This window comes from Salmo trutta, chromosome 5 (genome assembly GCF_901001165.1).
Source record: "Salmo trutta chromosome 5, fSalTru1.1, whole genome shotgun sequence".
Lineage (NCBI taxonomy): Eukaryota > Metazoa > Chordata > Actinopteri > Salmoniformes > Salmonidae > Salmo > Salmo trutta.
Genome location: NC_042961.1, coordinates 55,194,415 through 55,200,444, shown reverse-complemented (window position 1 = coordinate 55,200,444; position 6,030 = coordinate 55,194,415). Strand labels below are relative to the sequence as shown.

The 6,030-nt window shown below is 39.2% G+C and overlaps 1 pseudogene; it reads left to right on the top strand.

Annotated features, from left to right (window-relative positions):
• Positions 1–1,593: 1,593 nt before the first annotated feature.
• Positions 1,594–5,286, top strand: LOC115194566 (fucolectin-1-like; annotated as a pseudogene).
• Positions 5,287–6,030: the final 744 nt, after the last annotated feature.

The following is a 6,030-nucleotide window of genomic DNA, read 5'->3' as shown; positions in this document are numbered from 1 at the left end:
ATTTTACTTTTCCCCCCATTCTAAATCATAGCTTAATGACATTAAATATTTCTTACCATTATAACATTGTGCCACCAGTAGGAGTAGTAACACCAATGAGACATTTCAGGTAAAGAAGGTTTTTCTGAAATCAATCATAAAACTATTATTTACTAAAGTGAAATTATTAATAATTATGCTCACAATGTTATTTCCCTTCAATTAGTTACAGTAACAACAAATTACACTGGATTTAGACACAACAAATGATCAATGGAATCCTCAAATTTATGAAATACTAAAAGAACATAATTAGCTAATAATTGTCTTGAGTATAGACCCCTCCTCCAATAACAGTTTCCCGACAAACAACACCACACAGACACATACACACACACACATGCAAACATATACACACACACAGGGTGCTGAGCTACAGCTCACTGCTAACCAAATACACCTCACCTTAACCTCCCCATGTTTGGCTAATAGAGGATTGTGTTCATAAGGCACCAAACGGAAGAAAACAGATTGAAACAAGGAGTGAGGGACTATCTGATCTTATCCAATTTACAAACACAAATGTTTGTTTTCCGCTGTAAAAAGTTTCCAATTTATTTCTGTTTGTGTGCCCTAATGAACATTTATTTATTTATTTATTTTTATTTCAACTTTATTTAACCAGGTAGGCTGGTTGAGAACAAGTTCTCATTTGCAACTGCGACCTGGCCAAGATAAAGCATAGCAATTCGACACATACAACAACACAGAGTTACAAATGGAAGAAACAAAACATAGAGTCAATAATACAGTAGAAAAAAGAAAACAAAAAGTCTATATACAGTGAGTGCAAATGAGGTAAGATAAGGGAGTTAAGGCAATAAATAGGCCATGGTGGCAAAGTAATTACAATATAGCAATTAAACATTGGAATGGTAGATATGCAGAAGATGAATGTGCAAGTAGAGATACTGGGGTGCAAATAAATAAATACACTATGGGGATGAGGTAGATAGATGGACTGTTTACAGATGGGCTATGTACAGGTGCAGTGATCTGTGAGCTGCTCTGACAGCTGGTGCTTAAAGCTAGTGAGGGAGATATGAGTCTCCAGCTTCAGTGATTTTTGCAGTTCGTTCCAGTCATTGGCAGCAGAGAAATGGAAGGAAAGACGACCAAAGGAGGAATTGGCTTTGGGGGTGACCAGTGAGATATACCTGCTGGAGCGCGTGCTACGAGTGGGTGCTGCCATGGTGACCAGTGAGCTGAGATAAGGCGGAGCTTTACCTAGCAGAGACTTCTATATAACCTGTAGCCAGTGGGTTTGGCGACGAGTATGAAGCGAGGGCCAACCAACGAGAGCGTACAGGTCGCAGTGGTGGGTAGTGTATGAGGCTTTGGTGACAAAACGGATGGCACTGTGATAAACTGCATCCAATTTGTTGAGTAGAGTGTTGGAGGCTATTTTATAGATGACATCGCCGAAGTCGAGGATCGGTAGGATGGTCAGTTTTACGAGGGTATGTTTGGCAGCATGAGTGAAGGATGCTTTGTTGCGATATAGGAAGCCGATTGTAGATTTAATTTTGGATTGGAGATGCTTAATGTGAGTCTGGAAGGAGAGTTTACAGTCTAACCAGACACCTAGGTATTTGTAGTTTGTCACGTATTCTAAGTCAGAGGCGTCCAGAGTAGTGATGCTGATTTGACATGACATGACTCAGATTTGTATGTTGTCCAGACAGAGAGAGAGAAAAGAGAGTAAGAAGAATCCATCACGCACACTGAGACGGAGGAGAGGAGTGAGGGATTCAGCGGAGGACAAGATAGCCCTGTCAATACAGGTATGTTTATTTATGTTTGGGTATACTCTTTGATTGTTCATAATCTTGGCTAATACTATAATAAAGAATGATGATAATATATCAGCAAAGAAATGGGTTATTATCACATTAATAAAAGGTTATTGTTGTTGTGGTATGTGTGGTAATGTTGAAAAGGACAAGAATAGTACATCCACATCCTATACATGGCAGGTGTTGGATGTCCAGAAATAGATCATATTAACTGATAATTAAAAGGGGGAAATGTTTAATGTTATTAATTCATATTGACTGATGAATATGTTGCTACACCCCAGATCCATGGAGTGGAGTTGGAGAGCTATCCCTGTCTCTGGTGAGAACTAAATACATACAAGGTTAGGGTCAATTCTATTTCAGTTCCTGTCAATTTAGAAAGTAAACCAAAATCCAATTAACCTGTTGAACTCTGAGAGATTATTATGACATTGTCAGCAGTAAGATTTTAGTTCCATTTCCAAAATGACAAGGCCTGTAGCTTTCAAATGATGTGTCACTTTCTATTTTCTGATTAACTCACCGGGCTCTGTACAGGGACCAAAACCACCACTCAGAGTTTAACAGAGAAATTGGAATTTCAGTGAACTTCCTGAATTTATTGAAATTGAATTGACCCCAACCCTTCCATCTCTAAGTCAGAGATCTCTAATGATCAGCATTACCCTCTAGCACATTACACAACTTGTCATATAGTGCATTCACATTCATATGATTAATTATGACTAATCATTCACATTCATATGATTAATTATGACTAATCATTCACATTCATATGATTAATTATGACTAATCATTCACATTCACATGATTAATTATGACTAATCATTCACAAATATTATTAATTATGACTAACCTACTCTTTCTGAGGGTTACCGTGCAAATAGGTAAATGCATTACGTAAAAAAAAAAAAAAAATACATTAATGAATAAGTAAACAAATAAATTAATAAATCAATGATTCACTGCATGAAGTACAAGCATTGGCCGCTGTGACAGAAGCTAGGCCTAGTAATAACTTTCATTCATTTAAAGTGCCCAATTAACGGTAACTACTTACATTTAATACAAGTTGGTGCAGGTGTGTGTGTGTGTACAGGGGGATGGGGATGGGTATATCTGAGGTATATTCACTAGGAACCAAACGGAACAAAATGGACTCATCTGAACTAAACTGCAAAACATTTTCAGTTGCAAAACATATTGCTACGGTGTTCACTAATGAATAAACCTGTCTATTAAATCTGTATCTGTCACTCAAACAGACGTGGCGTTGAGAGGAGTGGCCTCCCAGTCTTCCCTTTGGGATTTATGGTGTAGTCCAAGCAAAGTCATCGATGGAAACCGCAACTAACTTTAACAGTGGTGGATCCTGCAGCAGCACTGTGTTTAACACCAACACCTGGTGGAGAGTGGACCTGCTGGATGTGTACAGAGTGACAGCTGTCACCATCACCAGCAGAGGAGATGTTGTTCCTGAGAGGCTTGATGGTGCTGAGATCCGTATCGGTAACTCACTGGAGAACAACGGCATCAACAACCCCAGGTGATACATACTGTAGACATTTGTACATATTTATTTATTCTCTTGTAGGTGTTTAGATATGGTCTTCATGCTTCTGAAGCTATTCTGTGGCTATATAACAATGGCATCAACAACTTTGTACATTTTTATGTCCTGTCTTGAAGGTGTTTCGATACATTGGTCTTCATCCATGCTTCTGTGGCTATATGTTTAACAGAATGATTGTATTCTCTATGGTGCATTGTAGAGAGTCCTCATTCCCTCTAATGTGCTCTCTCCCTCTCACACACACACTCTCTCTCTCTCTCTCTCTCTCTTTCAGATGTGTTGTCATCTCCCACATCCCAGCAGGAGAGACCCACACCTTCCAATGTAATGAGATGGAGGGTCGCTACGTTGTTGTGTTGATCCCTGACAGGAAGGAATATCTCACTCTGTGTGAGGTGGAAGTATATGGGACTCCTGCAGGTAATCATCTGTCACTGTCTTCACTCTTCACATTCATCATCAAGTCAAGTTTACATTACTTTAATATAGTAGAACATCAATGTTCTGGAAGTATAATTAATGTGCATGCTGACAATAAGATCACGCTAGATTGTCACTGGTGTAGAGAGGAGTATGCAGGAGGCAGTCACAGGTTTAGAACTACTGAATGTATTTAAGCACCATAGATCAAAGCGGGACAAAACCCAAACACTGTTGTGCTCAAAAAACACCTCGGAGGCATCCACCTCCACGATGAAGGGCAGGAACAGGTCAGGATGAACCAGAACAGGTTAGTAAAACATTCCTTGAACACACAGAAGGCTTTCGTTGGCTTCCCCAGTCCATCGCAGCTGTCGATGACCTCCCTTCAGGTGAGAGGGGCCACCACTGTGCTGAAACCCCTATTGTAGCGCCTGAAATAGTTGACCGTAGGGCATCAGCCTGTAGTTGTAGTGCCCGGTGCTGAAAGCGGTCTTCCATTCATCCCCCTCTCTGATGTGCACCAGGATGTAGGCACTGCGTAAATCCAATTTATTAAAGTACTTAGCACCGTGCATCTGTTCGATCACAGTGGGTATGAGAGGCAGGGGATAACGGAATTTAACAGCAGCCTTATTCAGTGTTCGGTAATCGATACAGGGGCAGAGACCTCCCTCCTTCTTCTTCACGAAAAAGAAGCTGAAGGCGGCCGGAGAGGTGGACAGACGGATGATTCCTTGGGCCAGCGCCTCCTGGACGTAGGCCTCCATGGCTTCGGTCTCTGAGTCTTCGAAAAGGCCACCTGTAGGTCCCGGTAGTCCTCCGGGATAGGGACGTGGGTGGCCTGGTCTGGACTTTCCATTAATTGTTTATGATGTTTATGATGTTACCATAAATTACCATGAATTGTTTAATTCAGTAATGAATCAAAAAAATGATGCCAAAAATACATTTTTATCGACAGTGAGAAACTTCTAGCCATGGGCTGCTAACAGCTGAGAACTGCTACCTAACTGGCAAGCACAAAAGCAGTCAACAACTTTGAGGGTACAGACCCCCAGAAAGCGTCTGATCGCCCTCTAGTGGTGAACATAGGAACTGCCTCAAAATGCACAGTCAAAGAGGAGAATAACTTTCTATCAAGGATTCCTTTTATTTTTATTATAAAAGCATACCAAGATAAAATAAGTGTGATAGTGTGTAAATGATAACACATTAGTGCAATAAATTAATTAAAATGCAGGAAGTGAATGCTGGAATTAAACAATGAACTAGGCAAATGAGTAAAAGCTGTGTACGTTAAGGAACTAGACGCCTGGCTGAAATAGAAGCCTGTATCTGTGCCTGTTGTGTTCAGTGATTTAAGCAAATAAACGCTGGGGGGATTCATTGAAGTTTTACAGTATTTGAATGTCTGTAGAAACAACATTATTCCTTTCAACATGTATCAGTTGATATGTAGTTTGTTTCCTATTCATTTCAAGTAATGAACATGGTTTTGTCAAGTATATTATTTCAAGCCTGCATTCTATTGATGAACCAAAGCAGCACCAATGAGTTAGCCAGCCAACTTTGAAAAACAACCAAAATAAAGACTGATTTTTAGGGACATTAAAAAAGCTAAAGATCAATATATGTTTTGGGTTGTTGAGTCAATTAGGCCATGTCCATTTCAAGCTGATTTTTTTATTTTTATAAAAAGTTATTTCTGAATATTTAGGGAAGTTAGTGGCTAACTCATTGATCCTGCTTTGCACTATACCCAATCTGGTATTTTCTCAATAGAAGCTAAGCATTTAGGTGTTTTCATACTGTATTACTACTGATATTCACTCATTCATATGGGCCTTTTTTTATAAATGTTTTATTTATACATTTTATATAACCTTTATTTTATCAGGGAGTAATACTGAGACCAACGTATATTTTACAGATGAGCCCTGAATTACAGAAACAGAAAATACACATCAAACTATAAATACAAAATTTAAGCATAAAGAAAAAGATGTTCATAAAAAAACAAGCACATTCATCAGTATTAATGTCCTCAATCAGCTTTTTGAATTTCCCAGAGGCACCAAAACATCAAATGTAAGAACATTTTGAAGATTGTTCCACAAATATGGCTCACGAAAACTAATAGCTGATTTACTTAGCTAACTCAGTAGGGACCAAAGGAATTGACAGATACCTATCCCT